At 52.2% G+C, this 19853-nt stretch overlaps 1 protein-coding gene across 1 annotated transcript in view; it reads right to left on the bottom strand.

Annotated features, from left to right (window-relative positions):
- TMCO4 (transmembrane and coiled-coil domains 4) overlaps positions 1 to 5930 on the bottom strand; it is a 78771-nt gene extending 72841 nt beyond the window's left edge. The window contains exon 1 of the mRNA XM_079147098.1: positions 5341 to 5930. The gene's annotated coding sequence lies outside the window, so the exon portion shown is untranslated. The remainder of the gene's footprint in view (positions 1 to 5340) is intronic.
- Between the last annotated feature and the right edge of the window lie 13923 nt (positions 5931 to 19853).

Genomic DNA, 19853 nt, shown 5'->3' on the forward strand with positions numbered 1-19853 from the left:
AGTCGCAGAGCACGCCACGAGCAACCCGCGCCACCTCTTCTCAGCAGATGAAAAAGTCTAAACTCAGCACGGAGCAGGAAGCCAGAGAAAGTCAACATTGTCCTTGCAAAGTCATTGAAGTTTTCCTTAAATCTGCGTGACCTGGGCCTTCAGAAGATCACATGCGAGAATGAATTCCTGTTTTTCCAGCCGAGGCCTCCCCACCCGCCGCCCCAGCAGGCGGTGCCGGTCAGGGTCAAGGCGAATGGTCTGTGTGGCGGGCAGTGGGCAGTGTTCCTCCTTCTCTCCTATTTCTGGCCACAGTTGAATTTCTACACGATTCTGCAGTGCAGTCAAATAACGAAGAGAGAGATGGCTCCCGCGTCTTGGGCAACCGGATTATTGTTCCGAGGGCAGGACAAGGAAAAGCACTGGGCTACAGAGAGCCCAGCTGGCATTGAGCTACAGCACCGTCCACAGGCCAGAGACTCACGTGGTAGTTGAAAGGTAAAACACACACACACACACACACACACACACACACACACACACACACACAATGACAATCGTGAGAAGCTTCCGGAAGGGAGGATTCCAGGCCAGCCCAGTTTACCACCTCCTGGCCTGTCCTGGCCCCAGCTCGCAGGAGAGAAACCCGTTCAGCCGGCACCTCTATCTGGAGGTCCAACTGGAAGCCAGAGGTCAGTCTGCGAGACATCTCTGGAGGTCTCCAGGGAAGAACCCAGAGTTCCGGCCAGTCACATGGCACAGGCAGGAAGAGAGATGGTCGCCCAGAAGGAGGGTTGTCATCCCACCCTTGCTTCAGCAGCCTGTGGGGTGGACAGGAGGGTAGGACGGGGCGGCGACCCGTCTGCTGCCGTCAGGGTGGACGGCCAGGCTCCCCTCCTCCCGGGGGGCACCCTGGCACAGGCCACTGCACCTCTCCTGTGGGTCACAGCAGGGCCCCTCGCCAGTCCCCTGCCCTCGGGCTGTGCCAGTCATCACGTCACACGGGGGGAGTGCGACCTCAGACCCCATCAGGTCACACACCTCTTCTGCTCCGAACCCTCCAACTCTCTCACCCAGCCCAAGCCCTGGCCAAGACGGCAAGGCCACCACGGCGAGGCCATGGGTGACTGGACCTGGAGCCCCTGCCCTCCGCTCTCTCTTGTGCTGTTCCAGCCACGGTACCCCTGCCCTTCCTGACCCCACTGGGCACGGGGCATCATGGCCGATGCACTGGCTGCTCCCCAGGCCACATGGCAACTCCTTTCAGTGACTTCACGGAAGCCACTGTGCCCCCTGCCTCCCGACCCACGCTTCGCGCCTGTGGTTGTGCTGCGTCCACACCACCTGTCAGCGTCTGACACGCTAAACCGCTTCCTGGTCTTTGCTCATGGCTTGTTACGACTGCCCACGTGTTCGAGGACGGCAGGCACCTGACCGAGCGGTGGCTTCCACTTGAGATAACTGAGAAATGATCCCCGAGGCAAGAAGGGAGGGGATGATACAACTGTCCATGGTCTGCTGGACTCACTGGTTTCAAACGGCCCTGCAGAGCCCCGGGGGCAAGAGGAGATGCAGACCCTCAGCGCCCACCTACCGGTTACGACAGTGAACGATCCGGCGACACCCCTTCTGGATTCACATCGAGAGGACTGAAAGCAGGTGTTCAGAAAGGTATTCACGGGCAGCGCTCACCAGCACCGAGGGCGGAGGCCGCCAGGTGCCCGCGGGCTGGGAATGGATACACAAAACGTGGCGCAGACACACAACCGGACAGCATTCAACCTCAAAAAGGCAGGAAAGTCCAACTGGTGATAATGAGTGAAGACATTATGAAATAGGCCAATCAGAAAAAGAGATGGCATGGTCACCCAGTATCTAGAGAGATGGACTGTCCAGAGGCAGGAGGGAGAAAGGCGACCATGGGGCCTGACCGGGGAGGGGAATCAGGGGCTGTCATTTAATGGATATAGAGTGTCGGATTTGAAAATCGGAGAGTTCTGGAGACCTGGAGCCCAGTGGTGTGAATATCCTTAACACGGCTAACTGTATGCACAAAACTGTGATGGTAAATTGCTTGGGATGTATTTCATCACAATTTCAAAAATCTAAATTTTAACAGCAAATACTTTCTTAGCCACATGCCGGGCCTTTGGGGGCTTTACCTTCTTTCTTCTCAACAATCTTTTGAGGCAGGGGCCACCACCCCCATTTTACAGGTGGGGACAGAGACGCCTTGAGGTCAAGGTCACCAGACAGGTAATGTGGTATCTAAACTTGAGCCTGGGTCTAGCCCGAGGCAGCCACCCTGGCTCTCGAGGCACTCGGGGAGGTCCACTCTGAGGTGGCCCCAAAGACTTCACACACCATTTGAAAACCACCAGTTTGATGAATCCCCCAGGTCCCCAGCTGTCCCCTGGCTCACGCCCTCTTCTTGGCCAGCCCAGCACGGTGGTGATGGCCTCGTGGGTACCCTTCCTACTTTCCGCCACCTTCCAGCTGTCCTCAGCCCAAGCGCAGGCCATTGCTCCGGCTCACACGGGTTCCCACCCTGGGCCTCGCCTCCTTCTCTTCTCCTGCTCTGGGTCCAAGTGGCACCTACTCTCAAGATCCTATGTGGAAGAGACCACTGTCCCCATGTGACATGGGACAAAACGGATGCTCACCAAAGTGGCGTCTCCACCACTGGCAGGTGGCAGTCCCAAAATGCACATGTGACACGGACCTCAGGTTCTTCGCTCTACTAAGGGGACTCAGGTGCCTACCTGGAAGTGTCCGGCTAACCCTGGGACAGCACCCGGCAGAGAAGGCGCTCAGTGAATGAATGCCGACACAAGGGAGAAATGACAGCACAGTTTTACATAATGACGGCTCCCCAGTTCGCTCCAGTGGTCCTCCCTGCAGGTGGCTTTCATTACGCAGTGCCTACTTCAGCCAACTCCTGGAAGTCATGCTGGTGTTCGGGGACAGCCAGACATCAATCCCAGCAATGAGTGTAAAATTCCACCCCGGGCTGAGCCTCTGACTGTCTTCCTGGACTAGTGGCCTGGGTCATTTGCAATGCAAATTTGGGTTGGGCTTAAATCTGAGGACCGAGGAGGTGGGGCAGAGAGGCCTCTCGACAGAGTGCTCAGAGACGGGCTGGAGGCGGCGGCCAGCCACGGCTGCGGGGCCTCATGGTCCAGGTTATGGGATTTTGCTCCTTGCCCTAAGTAACTGGGAAGCCACAGAGGTCTGGCTGCCAGGCCCAGGGCAGCTAAGGGGAGGGGGGGCTGGATTCCCACAGCAGCCCCTGCTGCCTGCTGTAACACACTCAAGACAGGAAGGGCCCCCCCATGCCATCTGCAGTTTGTTAATTAGCACTGTTTACAAAGCACTCAGGGCAAATGCAAGGCCTTGATAATCAGCCAGCGAAAGACATTCCTCAGGTCCCGTATCTGCCAGCCCAGGTGGCTGGTCCTGCCTTTGTAGCTGGTGGTATCCATCCCGGAAGAGATGGTTTCAGGCTTAAGAAATTCTGCAGACTCCAAACTTCATGGCAAGCAGAGGCCAAGCTGTGGCAACCCAAGCAGTCAACTGCACCCACCCCACCACTCCGGGGACCTTAGGCCCAAGAGTCAACAGACTCCCAGAGCACCAGACACTGTACTGAGCCCTTGGTGGCTTCAGGTCCTCTGATCCTCACGACAACCTTGTGGATGTGTATCTTATAAATGAGGACCTTGAGGCGCTCCAGAGAGTGGGCTTGCTCAGGGCCACTCAGGAAGTCCCAGGCCAGGAGCTGAGCCCGCCTGACACTATGCCGGGTTGCAGGATGGCAGTGCTAAAAGGCTGGTGGTGGTGGTGGGTGTTCCGTTTCTGGAGCCAGGAGGGAGCTGGGCCTCCTCACCTCCTCAGCCACCCCCACCTCTGCCTCTGGGAGCAGCAACATGTCACCGGAGCCTCTAAAGAAATACACCCTAGCTTAGGCCACAGGTGACACTGGGAGGCAGAGCACCTGCTGAGTAGGCTCCATCCCCATCAGAAGAAAGAAAGAGGGGAAGAAAGAAACATACCACACACCCTGCTTCCATCTGACGGAGGCCACACTTTGCACTGGGTTTCATCATTTACAGAGCATTTTACAGTCTCATTGGTGCTATGAGGTATCATGATCCCCATTGTATAAGAAAACAGAGGCCCAGAGAGGTAGAGGAAGATACCCAAGGTCACAAAGCTAGGAGATGGCAGCACCAGGTTTGCAGCCCGAGTCTCCAGGTTCTGTAGGGCTCCCTTTGGACCACTCTCTACTCACCTACCTGGCCCTCCAAATCTCTGGGAAGTGGGAGAGCTCAGGCCGGTAGAAGCAGCTGGAAAGAGGCCCTTGAAGGCCAAAGGCTCAGAGGGCTTGCCACTGTCCTATCACCCCCTGAAGCGGTTCCATCTCCTGCCCTCTTTGTACAACACTCGGGTGGGGAAGGTTCCTTTGGTCCCTCCCCAGACTGAAGGGTGGTGTTTTATCTCACCCTGCGGAGCGTGCTCCTGAGCACAGGGTTTGTTTTGTTCACTGCTGTATCCCCCGTGCCTAAGCAGTGCCAAACAGATACACAGTAGGTGCTCAATAAATGGCTGGTGAATGAATGAATGAGTGGATGTCCCTGAAGTGTAAAGCGTTTCACGTTTTCTGCAGTGCAAGGAACACTGCGGAGAGAGAAGCACAACATTCCCCGGAGACAGCAGGCTCTACCAACTAGCGTGCCCCCAGGGAAGGGCACAGACTGGACACAGGAGAGAGGAACTCTGTGCCAGGTTCTTAACCTCTTCTCCGTCTTAGCCACGTGGTCCTGGGGAAATCACTTCCTCCTTCCCTGACTCAGTTTACCCAGCTGTAAAATGCAAAGTCAGGAGCGGTAAGTCCCCTCCCTCGAGTAACTCCGGGGCGAGAAGCCACGCCTCCTGCGACTTGGGGACCTGAGAATTTCTCCAGGCTCCCGGGATCCCCTTGGCGCTCTGGGTCTGGGGGCTGCTGTGGGCCCAGGGGCTGCACCAGCGGCCTTCCCACCAGTGCCCGAGGAGGCCCGCGCGACCGGGAAGCCCAGCAACTGCGTGACCTTGGGTGGCCCTCCGCCCGCGCCCCCGGTTATCGAGGGAGCGGCGAGGCGACCTCTAAAGGGCGCTGGATCGGAAGGGGACGCCTGGGCGTTCGCCGGCCGCAGTGTCCCCACCTGCCACCCGCCCGACCTCGAAGGGCACTTCCGGCTCCGAAAGCCGCGCAGCCCCGCAGCCGCGTCCGCGCGCGGCGCTCAGGGCGCGGGGGCGGCGCCGGGAGGCGCGGGGCAAAGGCCGGCCGGCGGGGCGGCGAGGGCGGGCGCTTACCTGGGGCGGCGGCGGCGGCGGCGGCGAAGGCCGCCCGGCTCCTCCGGCTCCTCCCCGCTCCTCCCGGCCCGCCCTCGCCGGTCCCCGCCGCCCCGCGCCGGCCGGTCCCGTCCGATCCCGTCCCGTCCTCCCGGATCGGCCCCGGGGACGCGCGTCGGGGGCGCGGCCTTCCGGGCTGGGCTCGCCCACGAGGTCCCCACCCGCCACCCGCCGCGACAGGGGTGCAGCCTCAGGAAGTGACGGGCCAGCCCGCCGCGCGGTCCGGGCGCTGAGCGTTCGCCCTGCGGGAATCGGGACCGCGGGCTCCCGAGACGGGCTCCGAGGTCGCGCCCTGTCCTGCGGAACTGCTGGCCGGGGGTCGGGTCCGGGGAGCGGGGAGGCCCCGGGGCCACTCGGATGCACGGTGTGGGATGAAGGAATCAGCGTCCCGCCGTGCGCACCGCATGGGAGGTGAAGCAGGGGGACACCGTGACTCCTGACTCTACTTTCGGTTTCTCCGAAGCTAGTTTGGTCCAGTCTCAGGGCCTTTGCACCCGAGGCTCCGGTGCCTGGGACTCTGCCCTCAGACCTTGTCTCCTGGTTTGATTCCTACTTTCTATTCTTCTAACCCTTCCCTGACTATCGGGCACATTCAGCCACTGAACAAATATTTACTAAGCACCTACTATGTGCCAGGTACTGTGGTAAGGGCGGTGAAATCACACACCAGGTTTCCAGACCTGATGTCGTTTAATCATACCATTTACCCTCTGTGAAATTATTTTGTTCATTTTTCTGTTTGCTGATTTATAGTCTGCCTCCCCCCACTGGAATTTAAAAGCCCCAGGCCTGGAGGTCTCCAGGGCCACCTCCTTGGTTCTGTGCCCTGCCCCAGGGAGTGTGCTGGGCACTTGGTGAAGGACTTGTTGTCCTACCAACCTTGTGAATTTTCATCACACCCATTCTACAGGAGGGGAAACTGAGGCTCATGTTCAGACAGAGCAGAAGCCACAGAGCTAATGAGTACCAGAGAAGGAATGTGAATCACCGAGACCTCAAGTCTGTTGATCTTTCTCCCGATCTGGGTGGATGGTGTTGGAGATCAGCATTCCAGCTTGGAACCTGTGACTCATGTGCTAGTGGAATGCTGAGGCTTCCATCTCCTCATGCACACCGACCAATCAGAACCAAGAAGGGCAGCTAGAGAGTTAGTGTGAGGGCCAAATGACCAGTCACCTGTAGGCTTCAAGGGCTGATCCTCTGGGCCTTGTTAAACTTGAATAACAAGCCGGGTATCATGGTGCACCCCTGTAATCCCAGCTACTTGGGGGGCTGAGGCAAGAGGATTACAAGTTCCAAGCCTGCTGAGCAACATAGTGAGGCTTTGTCTCTAAACAAACAAGTAAATAAAATGACAGTAGGGCCGGGAGTGTAGCTCAGTGGTGGAGGGCCCTGAGTTCAACCCCAGTACCACACACACATACAAAAGATGGAATAGGGGCTGGGAGAGCTCAGGTGGTAGAGTGCTTGCCTTGCAAGCACAAGGCCCTGGGTTTGATCCCCAGCACCGCAAAAAATAAATAAATAAATAAAAATAAAAATAAATAAATAAATAAAAGGAATAATGACCATATGGACGTGGGTGACAGCTGAGGACTTCCTGCCACCCCTTCTCGGCTCAATGTCTGGGGGCCCCTCACAGCCAGACTGGCACTTTTCTGCAAGAAGTCTTTGCCCTGCGTCTAATTAGTCAGAGACCCTGTGTTGAAAGGACTTGCCTTTGGACACTGAATCCAGTAAGAGCCATTGCCTGGCACCTGCCCCTCACCCCTGTCACCCCCACTGGACATAATCCCATAATCGAGGCTACAGGTAGGAAAGGAGGGGAAAGCATGTGGAGCCCTTTTGGGGTGTCTTTAGGGTTTCCTCAGACGTTCGTTGTTGCACGCTGCAGGTCTCACTTCCTCCTCAACGCTTTATGAGTTGTCGTGAGGATGAAATGAGCGTGTGTGGGCAGGGCGTGGTGGACTGGAGCACAATGAACATGAGCTGCAGTTTTTCTCTGTCGAAGATTCTTCTGAGAAGATGTTTCCTTCAATAAGGAGAAAAAAGAAAATCGGCAGTATAACAGTCACATAGCAATGAAACCTCCCAGAGTTCAGTGGCCTGATGCATGAGAGGTACGTGACAATGAGCATCAAGTCTCCAGCAGGCGTCTCAGGATGGGATTTGCCCCACCCGAAGATCGGAGCTCCGGCTTCCAGGATTATCCAAGATGGCAGCTCTGGCTTCCAAATGTGTTGGCAGCTCAGGGTGTGGCCGTGGTCAGGCAGGGGTCCTGGAGGTTGGGTGTATTTGCTGTGGTTGTGGGATCCTGGAGGCCAGGCGCAGTCAGTCTGGGGTCGCGGTGATAGGGTGCAGTCAGTTGGTCTGGGGGTTCTGGCGGCAGGGAGCAGTGAGTCGATGTGAGGGCCCCAGAGGCAGAGAGTGATCGGTTGGGCTAAGGGATCCTGGAGACGTGGCTCAGTCCTTCCGGCCAGGGGTCCTATGGGGCCTGGCTGTTGTCTCAAAATGGCGGCAGCCATGTGTAATCAAACCTGCAGGTACTGTCACAGTGAACGTCCAGCAACAGCAGACAGCTGTTGCTCCACTGGCGGTCGGTGATCAGTTTGCTGACTGTTGTCTGATGATCAGGAGGTGAACCTTGTGCATTGGGTGATGGATAGGTGTAAGGCAGGCGATGGACAGGCGAGAGGCAGGCAAATGGCGGATGAAAGGCCGGCATTTATTATTTTTTACCTAGAATTATATTTGCTAAGGTCTATGTCTCATCTTCTCTGATTAGACTGTAAACATCTAGAGTAGAGAGTTCACATCTGAGTCTCCTCTGTGCTCAGGGCCTAGCACAGTGCCTGACACGAGACAGGCACTCAACCAACATCAATGTTTTCTTATTGACTCCCCCAAAGGAAGGCTTTTTGCTTTTTTTAAAGAATTATTTATTTATGGTACTTGGAATTGATTTAAAGGGGTGCTTTACCACTGAGCTACCCCCCAGCCCTTTTTATGTTACTTTTGAAATGGTCTCACTAAGTTGTCAAGGCTGACCTTGAACTTGCAATCCTGCCTCCATTGCCAAGGTCTCTGGGATTATAGAAGTGTGCCACCAAGCCCAACCAAGGGAAACTTTTGAATTGACCATTGACTAATTCCACCAGGATTTATTGAGTTGCTGGCCGGATTCTAAGGCAAGGAAGGTACAGTAGAGGAAGGAACAAAAACTCTTGTTTGTTTGTTGGTACCAGGGATTGAACCCAGGTGTGCTTAACTACTGAGCCACATCCCTACCCGCCGCCTTTTTAATTTTTTTACGTAGAGACAAGGTCTCACTAAATTGCTGAGGGTCTTGCTAAGTTGCTGAGGCTCTTTGAACTCGCGATCCTCCTGCCCCAGCCTCCCAAGATGCTGGGATGCCAGGCATGCACTACTGTACCTAGCTCCAAAGCTCTTTTTTCAGTAAAATCATGGCACTTACATTCTCGTTTAGGAGATGGGGAGAGGGGAGGCGGGTGATGGGACAGAAATTAATCCAACGGTAGTGACCAGAGTTCTAAAGCAAAACATCAGGAGTGCTGCTCCAGGTGAAGTGGCAGGTGACCTGGAGCTGAGGGGAAACCTATGGGTTATGGGGGCAGAGCTTCCCAGGCAGATCCAGCAACTGCGAAGACACTGAGCTAGGAGAGTGGTGGAGTCTAATAGATGAGAGGGGACTGGAAAGGTAGCATGGGTCAAATCACTGTGTGTTAGTCAGCTTTCCATCACTGTGACAAAATTCCTGAGAAAATCAGATTATAAGAAGGAAAGGTTTATTTCACTCACAGGTTTTGAGGTTTTAGTCCACGGCAACGTGGCCTTGCCGCTTTGGGCCTGAAGTGGAGGAGAGAGAGAGAGAGAGAGAGAGGGGAAGAGAAAGAGAGGGAGCGAGAAGAAGAGAACACGAAACAGAAAGAGGATATGGGAACCATATCCTCTTTTAAGTCCTCTCCCCGGCAACACCAGTGACCTAACTTGCCTCCACTAGGCCCCATCTGCCCATAGCTCTGAAGGCTGAGGCCAAGCCTCCAGCACTTGAGCCTCTGGCAGACATTCAAGATCTGAACAGGTAGCAGTGAAGTTTTTAAAAATGCTGACGTGTTTTGGGTTTAGGGATGCCAGATATAGCAAATGAAAATAGGGGGCAGTGTTATATTTGAATTTAATATGAGTATGTCTCAAAATTGTATATTGTGGGAAGCCGTCCTTATTTAGCAGATTCGGACTAGGTGGAGCCATGGGACACAGAGGCCTGGCTTCTAGGAAATGCCGGGAAGCATGTGGTGCTGCGTGGGAGTGGTTCCGTCTCCTTCTAGAATTTTCCTCCTAAGAGAATGGCTCTCCTAACTCCACCCTGTCCTGTCCATCACAGAAGAAGCTCCTCCCAGTCCTTGCCCCCTTTACCTGTATATTATAAATGAAGGAGAGTTGGGTGATTCCATGTTGTTTTAAGAGGCCGTCACGCCTCCTCTCCTATGAAAAGAGTATTGGCTCTCATGTGTTTATTGAGTAGATAAGTTTTTTGGGTAATAGATAGAACTGCCAACAACCTCCTCTGGCAGTTAACCCTTTCCTCCTCCACGTGGGACGTGGCAGAGAGGACCCACACAGTATATGATACACTTAAACTAAAAAAAAATGACTCATTAGGTTTCTGAAATTCAACTATATTTCATCTGGTGACCCTACTTGGGCCTCATTCCAGAAATTCTGGTTCCATTCCCAGGCCAGGCATAGGTACTGGTGATACGCCCGCCAGGTATTTCTAATATGGGCCCGGGATTGGGAACTACGGATGCAGCATCTTATCTATTCTGAAAGGGCCGTGGTCGGAGAGCTGTCCGGGGTTTGGGGCAGTGAAATGACATGATCTCACTTTTTGTTTTCTTTTGGTACTGGGGATTAAATCCAGGCGTGCTTTACCACTGAGCTACATCCCCAGCCCTTTTTATTTATTTATTTATTTATTTGGAGACAGGGTCTCACTAAGTTGCTCAGAGCCTCCCTAAATTGCTGAGGCTGGCTTTGAACTTGAGACTTTCCTGTATTAGCCTCCTGAGCTGCTGGGATTATTTGGCTACCACGCAGAGGACAGAGGAACAAGAGTGGACAGAGGCAGCGGGTTAGTCCAGCCTGGGGAAGGGTCTGTATTTGTTGGGGACCTACTATGGGCTGGGTCCAATAAAAGTATACAATGGAGTCCTAGGCTACTGGGTCCTGCCCCACCAGACCCACCTGATTTAGAATTTCTTAGAAGTGTGGAGGCCTAGGAATTTTTACTTTTTAACAAGGGCTACTAGTGATTCTGATGATCCATCAGGTTTAGAACAACTAAATGAGTGAACTTAATTCTCCTGGAATTAAATTATAGAAGTAGCCATGAAGACTGCTAGGGAGCACTGTCCTTGGGGCTGGATGATGTGCTTTCCAGACATATTACCTCACTCCGTTCAATGCAGTACCTGCTGTCGTTAGCCCCGGTTCTCAGGAGGGAATTGGGGTGTGGAGAGGTTACGTAACATGGCCAGGATCTCTGAGCTCTGACCGAGCTCAGAGTTGAACCCAGGCCTGGCTGTTTCTGCCATCCTGTCCTCCTGCAGACCTAAGTACCAGTCTGGAGACAGCTGAGTGGCAGATAATGGATCCCCAGTGGAAGAAGCCGCCTTTGCTCTGTCCTGTTGATGTCTGTCCTGGGGCCTGGGCCGACCTGAATATTTGTTGAATGGAACTGAATTTGTGGTGATTGATATCACTGAAGGCATCCCTTTCCCAAAGAGTGTCCCCAGGATGCTGTTGCGTTAACCTGAGATTAAATGACCCAGAAGGATGTTTATGGTCACTTCATTTCTTATCACACAGAAATAAACAGGACTCCCCTGGGAAGAGGCTGGACACTCCTGTGGAGGAAGGTCAGGTAGAGGGTGTCGCCGATGCACATGGTTACCTGGAAGTTGTGTTGCTGAGCAATCTCGAGTTTGTGTGTCGAAGGCATCTGTGACCCAAAGAATGGAACAGCTCCTGGTCGATTGAACCAGCAACTGAAGTTGGCAGAGCCGAGTGGCAGAGGTTCAGAGTCAAAGTCGTTTGGTTGATATTTCTTTCCCCTGTTACTCTCATGGTGAGGCAGGCATTTGTAGGTCGCTGCCTTACCTCTTTACACAGAGGCACGGAAGATGACCTCTACCTGCTTCTTATTTAAGAGCGCTTTGTACTTGTCCCTGATCTGATATTTTGGAAGGTGTGGGACCCATATCACTGTGGCATAGAGATACTTTTAGCTGGTGGTGCATGGGCCTCAAATCACCTTGAAGCAACCGGTGAGAAAGTTATTTCCTTCAATGCTTATTTTGTTGAAAATACAGTTGGATGCCTCTGAATCTAATGCTCTCTCAACATTCGTTAATCTTTTTAATGAAAGGCAAACAGGTCTTAACCTTGAGCCTTGTGTCATCTAAAATAGGGACTTAGTTATATTATTTCTTTACATAGTAAATTTTGTCTTTGGAGAGGATTTTAGATGGACAGAGAAGTTGCAAAGATAATCCAGACAGTCCTCATCTGAGAATCTTATGTCCTTTACCCTGTTTCCCCCAGGGTAGCATCTTACATAACCACGGTACAGGTGGCACCTGGTATGGGATCGTTGGTTAGGGTGCATACTAACTTACCAGTTTCCCCACTCCTGTCTTCACGGTCCCAAAACCAACTCAGGATCCCACTCTGCATGCAGTGTTGTTTGTTTTAGCATCGATTTCATTTTACATATCTTGAGTACTTCCTGCAATAGCAAACAATCCTGTTTATGGCAATGATGTATCTCCTTTGAAAACATTAAGCCTAGTAAACTGAGAGGACTTGAAAAAAAGAAAAGAAAAAACCAAAACAAAGAAAAGAAAATCAATAGGAAAAGTGGTATACAAATGTGGTAGAACGTTCTCGATTTCCTCTGGGTTGGCTTCACTTGTAGGAAAATCTTCCCATGAGGGGGGAGGAGGATCACGTCAGCCTGCCAGCCAGACTGGTTTCTCTCACTGGCCATTAGAATGGACATTTCCAGTTGGATTGTCAGTTGCTGCTCTGTGAAATGCTGACACAATTACAATGACGCTGATAATGTACCAAGCGCAAATCCCGGAGGTGACTGGTTCTGGAATTAGTCAACAGGCCAAGGACGTCGGTGGGACCTAAGCTCCTCCCACCTCCAGCATCCTCGGCTATCAGCTGTCGTCCTTCACTGGACCTTGTGGTGGCTCCAAGATGGCGCCCTCAGCTCTAAGCCTCAGATTCTTTAGCAGTTGTGTTCAAAAGCAGGAAAGAAGGGAGAAAAGAGGGCTTTCCCCTGAGCATTTGCTCATGGGTTTCTCTCCCATGGTCAGGGATAAATATTTCCCAGAAACCCCTTTGCTGGGATCACGAGTCTGGATCACTTGGCTGCAAAGGAGTCAGGAAAGCAATGACCTGGCAAAGGCGACTGGTTCAGACCCTGCTGGGTGGGGACAGGCCGGTTCTAATCTTTGTGAAATTTGAGGAGAGTACAGATTGACCAATAAAACATCAGCTAACCTCCCTTCCTCACAAAACATACCTCAAAACCACTTGGAAGACCAGGCTTGAATTTAGAATCCTTTGGTGATTGGCAGTTTGATGGCAGGGTGTGGCCCTGGATCACTGCCATCTTCTGTCCCCATCCTTAGCTCCATTTCCTACCATGAGAGGTCTCACACACAGCCGTGTAGATGCTCCAGCCCATAAACACCTGCCTCTCGGACACTCGGGGAACGCCTGGGGGAGTGGGTCAGGCCACAGGTGGGCTTGGGATGTTTGCACAGAAATTTTGGAGTACCAGGTACCGAGAGCTCAGGGTTAGGTGGGACATCTTTTTGGCCTTGTAGACGCCTCTCTCCATGGGAATGGGCATGGCTGAAGGAGAACCAATGTGGAGCCTTTACAGGATGGGCCTGGAGCAGGACTGCCCAGGCTGAGCTCAGCGGGCCCAGGGGCCTTATGTCTTGTTGATCCCGTGTATCCCCAGGACCTAACTCAATGGCTGATATATGGCAAGTGCCCGATGACTATTTAATGAGTGACTAAATGAATGAATATCACTATCAGTACGAGTGGACACTGTCCTGCTTCCTAGTAGGGATGGAGAGTGCTGGAGACCAGGGTCTAGAACAGAGAGTGAGTCTGGATCCTTGGCAGGACAACCACCCAGAACCTGTGGCACTTTCTCTCTTGGACGCCCTCCCACCCCAGGGGACACATATTTTGGATTGTCCTAGCCACAGACGTCCCTCAGGGCCTGCCAGTCAAGGTTCGCTGTTGCAGTCTGAGTTTCTGGACTGGGGGGGACCTGTGAACACACCCGCCCACTCCTTCCACACGCACGGTGGCTCTCCCACCTGACACATCCCTCCTGGCAGGCCCACCCTGGCCGGTCACTCTGTGTACTTTCCAGTCCCCGTTTCTCCTCTGTTCCTGATGCAGGAGTGTCTCAGCCTCACACTCCTCCTGGCTGTCCAAACAAGCCCTTGCTTCAAGGCCCCACGGGAACCTCGCTAGGCTGCCCCAACCCCCTCCTCAGCCTTGCCTAGGGATTCCCTGTCCCCGTCTGGTCTCCGGCTTTCTCTGTTTTGCATTCAACAGAGGCCCATGGGCCTCACTGTGGACCAGGTCCCAAGCTGGGAAGCGATGGGAAGGTATCCTTTGGAACTCTTGGGGTGGCTCCTTTAAAGACAAGTGTTTGAAGAGGGCTGCATTACTGCCTGGCATGGGGGTGCACGGATGGGATCCCAGCGACTCGGGAGGCAGGAGGATCACACAGGTTTGAGACCAGCCTGGGCAACTTAGTGAGACCCCCGCCTCAAAAGAAAATTAAAAAAAAATTAAAAAAGAAGAAAGGAGGTTGGGGATGTAGCTCAGAGGTAGAGCACCCCTGGGTCTGATGTCCAGTACCACATACAAAAAAGAAAGCTCGGGCTGCGCTGTGGCTCCGTGGGAGCGCTCGCCTAGCACGCGTGAGGCCCTGGGTTCCAGCCTCAGCGCCATGTAAAAATAAATAAATAAAATAAAGGTATTGTGTCCATCTACAACTAAAAATATTTTTTAAAAAGAAAGCTCTATTATTATACATTCGTGTCCTATTATATATTGTTTCAATGTTCTGTGTCATTTAAAGAAAGCCATGTATTTTTTATTTTTTATTTATTTGCAGTGCTGGGGATTAGAACCCGGGGCCTTCTGCTTGCAAGGCAAGTACTCTACCCACTGAGCCATATCCCCAGCCCAAAAGCAATGTATTAAAGGATGTGGCAGGTGCTGTCACAGAGAGCAGGAGAGGAGTAGGGAACAGCCAGGCTTCACCTTGACTGGCAATTTGAAAATCAGAACCCAAGGTCTTTGCCTCTCAGAGGCCACACGGCCTCCCTCGGGCTGCCTCCCTGGGTGGACTCTTTAGTTGCCCACAGTCGGATTCTTACCTTTGCTGTGCACGTGGCTCTAATTGGCCACCCTGGCTTCTATGCTGCATGGCCTATGTACCAGTCAGGGCTCCTTTGCTTGCAAATCAAACATCCCAGCTCAAAATTGTTTGAGAAAGGGAGTTTATTGGCTGATGTAACTGTTGAAAATTCCAGAGGTAATTTAGGTTTCAGGTGGGGTCGGATCTGGGTGCTTGTGGTTGTCAACTTTTCATTCCTGTGACCAAAAACCCCTGACAGGAACAACCTAGAGAAGGAAAACGCTATTTTGGCTCATGGTTCCAGAGGTTTAGTCCATGTTCAGCCGAGTTCATTGCTCTGGCCCCAGGGTGAGGCAGAACATCTTGGTGAAAGGGCTTGGCGGAGGAAACTCCACTCCTGGCAGCCAGGAAGTGGGAGAGAGGGGGGGAGGGGGAGAAAGGGAGAAGGGGGGGAGGGAGGGAGGAAAAAGGAGTAGGAGGAGGAGAAGAGGGGGAGGAAGAGGAGGAAGGGGAGGAAGAATAAAGTGGAGGAGAGAAGAGGGGAGAGAGAGAGACAGGGACAGAGACTGCAGAGACCTTGTGCCCTTATACGGCACACCCCCAGTGACCCACCTCCTCCATGTCCCAGCTGCCTACGGTTGCCACCCAGTCAGTCCATTCAAACTAGGATGAGGTTCCAGTTCTCAGAATCATTTCACCTCTGAATATTCCTGCATTAATGCAGGCGCTTTGGGGGACACCTCATTCCCAAACCGTGACAGAGCTCACATAATCTGATCAGGAAGCGCTCTCTGTTGCCGGATTGCTTCTCTCCAGGATAGATTCACCCAGAGATCCTCCCTGTGATGTGACAAGATGGTCACTGGAGAATCTAGAAGGCTACCCGCTTAGCAACCCTGGTGGAGGAGACGTCCCTTGTCCTGACCTCTAGCAGTAGCTCACCGGTTTGGGGAAAGATCCAGATTCAAAATTCAGAGTATGGTTTCTACTAAATGCATGTCATTTTTGTACTCTCAGACGTCGAATCCTTGTAGGTTGGGGACTGTCCCTATCGCTATATTAGATGTAAAATTACTTTGAATTAAAATGTGTATAGAAAAGTACATACAAGGCTTAGGCACTGTTTACAAATAAATAGGAAGTAAATACCCACCTGTGTAATTTCCCCTAAGTCAAGAAATAAAACGTCACTTGCATCCCAGGATCCTCTCCTGGCGACCTCTTCGTCCTCTGGAGAAAACCCCTTTGACATCATTATCAAGTTCCATTCAGCTTTTCTTTTATCCCGCGGTGGAGCGAAGCTGCTGCCTTGTAGGCTGCACGCAGGGAAGAGGCTGGGGTCCTCTATCCCCTTCAAGAGCACGCTCCCGAGACCTCGCTGCCGTGACCTCGCTTCTCTTAACCAGGCCCCCTCCCTCCAGCTTCCACCTTCTCCCCAGAGCGCCACTGACTGGGGACCCATTTTTCAATGCATGAGCTGTCGGGGGGCATTTCAGATCCACATCAAGACAGCGTCCTGCCTAGTGGTGGGATTTCCGCCGCCAGCGCCCTGGACGGCTCCTGTGCTGTCAGGGGTGTGGGTTGTGAGCAGCTACTGAAGGACAGAACCATCATGGTGGGTAAGAACCCCGAGGCTTCACTGGACCAACCAGAGGCCAAAGGGCCACGCTACGGGGATGATCTGGTCTGCTGCAGTCGCCAGGGCCACTTCCGAACGTCCACCACTCTTGGCGTCACTAGCTCCACTAGAAAAAAGCATCCGGTGGGAAGGACTTTGTTCGGGTGACATGGACCACGTGACAGCCTCAGGTGAAACAGCGTGGTGGGCAGCGGCAGGACCAGGCTCCCGGCTGCCCTGTTGCTGTGACAGCTGCTACAACCACCAAGCAGAGGCCCAGCGCAGCTGCCCCAGAAAGGGAGGCTGGGAAGGACGCTCAAAGAGGACGGGACCTGCCGCACACTTTTCTCTTCTTTCCTGGCTCATTGCCACTAGCCTGCTGTGCGACGCGGGCAGGTCTTTCACTGAAATTGAAGAGTCCATCTTTTTTTTTTTTTAACATTGGTTTTTTTGTTCTTATTTATCTGTTTATTTTTTGCAGCGCTGGGGATTGAACCCAGGGCCTTGTGCATGCGAGGCAACCATGCTACCCACTGAGCTACATCCCCAGCCCTTTTTGTTCTTTTTAGATACACGTGACGGCAGAGTGTATTTTGACATATTATACACACATGGAGCATAACTTATTCTAATTGGGTTCAGCTCTCGGGGTTGTACCTGATGTGACGTTTCACTGGTCGCGTATTCATGTATGAGCCTAAGAAAGTTATTCTGGTTCGTTGGACTGTCTTTCCTCTTCCCATCCCCCTCCCCTTCATTCCTCTTTGTCTGATTCAATGAACACAATGAACTTCTATTCTTCCCCTCCCCACCCTCCCTTGTGAATTTACATCCGCTTATCAGAGAGAACATTCAGCCTTTGGTTTTTTGGGATTGGCTTGTTTCACTCAGCATGATACTCTCCTGTTCCGTCCATTTACAGACAATTGCCATAATTTCATTCTTTATGGCTGAATAATATTCCATTGTGTATATGTACATTTTCTTTATCTATCATCTGTTGAAGGGCACCTAGGTTGGTTCCATAGCTTGGCTATTGTGAATTGAGTTGCTATGAACATTGATGTGTCCATGTCACTGTAGTATGTTGATTTTAAGTCCTTTGGGTATAAACTGAGGAGTGGGACAACTGGGTCTAACAGTGGTTCCATTCCACGTTTTCTGAGGAATCTCCATACTGTTTTCCAGAGTGGTTGCGCCAATTTGTAGTTCCACCAGCAATGTGTGAGTGAATGTTTTCCCCACATCCTCGCAATATTTATTGTTACCTGTATTCTTGATAATTGCCCATCTGACTGGAGTGAGATGAAATCTTGGTGTAGTTTTAATTTACATTTCTCTCATTGCTAGAGGTGTTGAACATTTTTTTCATATATTTGTCGACCATTCTTATTTCTTTTTCTGTGAAGTGTCTGTTCAGTTCCTTTGCCCATTTATTGATTGGGCTATTTATTTTTTTTAGTGTTAAGTTTTCTGAGTTCTCTGAATATCCTGGACAGTAGTGCTCTATCTGAGGTGCATGTGGTAGAGAGGGTCTTCCATTCTGCAGGTTCTCTCTTCACGTTCTTGATGGTTTCTTTCGATGTGAAGAAGCTTTTTAGTTTGATACCATCCCATGTATTGATTCTTGATTTTACTTCCTGTGCTTAGGAATCTTACTGAGGAAGTTGGTTCCTAAGCTGACAGGATGGAGGTTTGGTCTTACTTTTTCTTCTAGAAGGTACGGACTCTTTTTTCTAATGCTGAGGTCCTTCATCCACTTGAGCTGAGTTTTGTGCCGGTGAGAGGTAGAGGTTCAGTTCCATCCAGAGTAGCCACATGGGCACGGTGCCGGCCTGGGCACAGGCTAGTGCTCTCTTGGTCTTCTGGGCTGCTATAGTGAGGTGCCACACCCTGAGTGGCTTCAACAACAGACACATGTGGTCTTACACCGTCCCAAAGGCTGGAAGACCAAGGAGTCACGAAGTTTGTCAGTTCTTGCTGAGGGCAGCGAGGGAGAATCTGCTCCAGGCCTCTCCGGTCTTGTGGTGGTGGCCGGCACTTTCTGGAATTCCTTGGTTTGTAGATACATCACTTCAGTCTCTGGTTTCATTTTTCCGTGACATTCTCCCTCTTGGGTCTTGACACCATTTCTCTCTACACGGGTCTGTCTGTGCCTGAATTTCCCCATTTTTTTGTGGGTGGGTACGGGGTATTGAACTCAGGGGCACTTGACCACTGAGCCACATCCCCAGCCCTATTTTGTATTTTATTTAGAGACAGGGTCTCACTGAGTTGCTTAGGGCCTCACTAAGTTGTTGAGGCTGGCTTCGAACTCACAATCCTCCCGTCTCAGCCTCCTGAGCTGTTGGGATCACAGGTGTGTGCCACCGCGCCCAGCCAAATTTCCACATTTTATAAGAACACCTTTTATATTGGATCAGAGCTTACCTAATGACCTCATTTTAACTTGATCGCCTGTTTTAAATAAAGTCGCCTTCTGGGGTGGAGTGCAGGTTAGGACTCGACATCATTTACGGGACGTGGGGTGGGGGGCAATTCAACCAGAAGAGGTGCTGAGTGGATATTAGTTTCCTTCCTCATCAGATAGGACGAGGGGTGCCTGGCCCAGAGCAGCCCCACCGTAGATAGGCGTCGAATGAGTGAAGGGACGGATTCTGGGTCCCGTGGTGTTTTGGAGTCTGCAGAGGGTTCTCTGCTGACCATAGATACTCCTCTCGTTAATAAAAGTGATTTCGAGTTGCTCAGACAAGAACGTAAAGTTCCTCGGACAGCTCGGGCGCTTGAGGAGCTGGGATCTGACTTCTCTTTTCCGTGCGCTTTCCGCTGCTCCTCAGAGCCGGGGAAGACGCGGGACAGTCCTTCATTCCTGGAGATGCTCTGCTTTGCCACAGAGACTGAAGTGTCCCAGCAAAGGCTGAAACTTCCTCCAGCCTTCTGAGAAGAAGTTCCAATAACAAATCAGGGCCCCAAGGTGAGGCGAGGAGGCGGCCCTGGGGATGGGACAAGGAGGCACATCCTTCCATCCCAGGTACCCAGTAAACCAGGAAGCTACAGCCCAGTTCTTAATTCTTCATTCCTAGGGCCAGGGGACCACACACCTTGAGTACTTGCGACATGCCAGGAATGTTCCATCCGGTATAGCAAAGAGAGTCAAAGGTTAAACTTCGGAGTTAGACCTCTGCGGTCTACGCTTGGCTCCACCACCACGTCACTGTGTGGTACTGGGAAAGTTACTGACCCTCTCTGTGCCTCAGGGTTCTTCTTGATAATTTGGGGCTAAAACTCAGATCCACCTTATAGCACACGGGATAATAATGCAATACACTTGACACGGTGCAGCCACCATTGTCAGCAATTATT

Source organism: Sciurus vulgaris (genome assembly GCF_902686455.1).
Source record: "Sciurus vulgaris genome assembly, chromosome: 1".
In the NCBI taxonomy this organism is placed as follows: domain Eukaryota; kingdom Metazoa; phylum Chordata; class Mammalia; order Rodentia; family Sciuridae; genus Sciurus; species Sciurus vulgaris.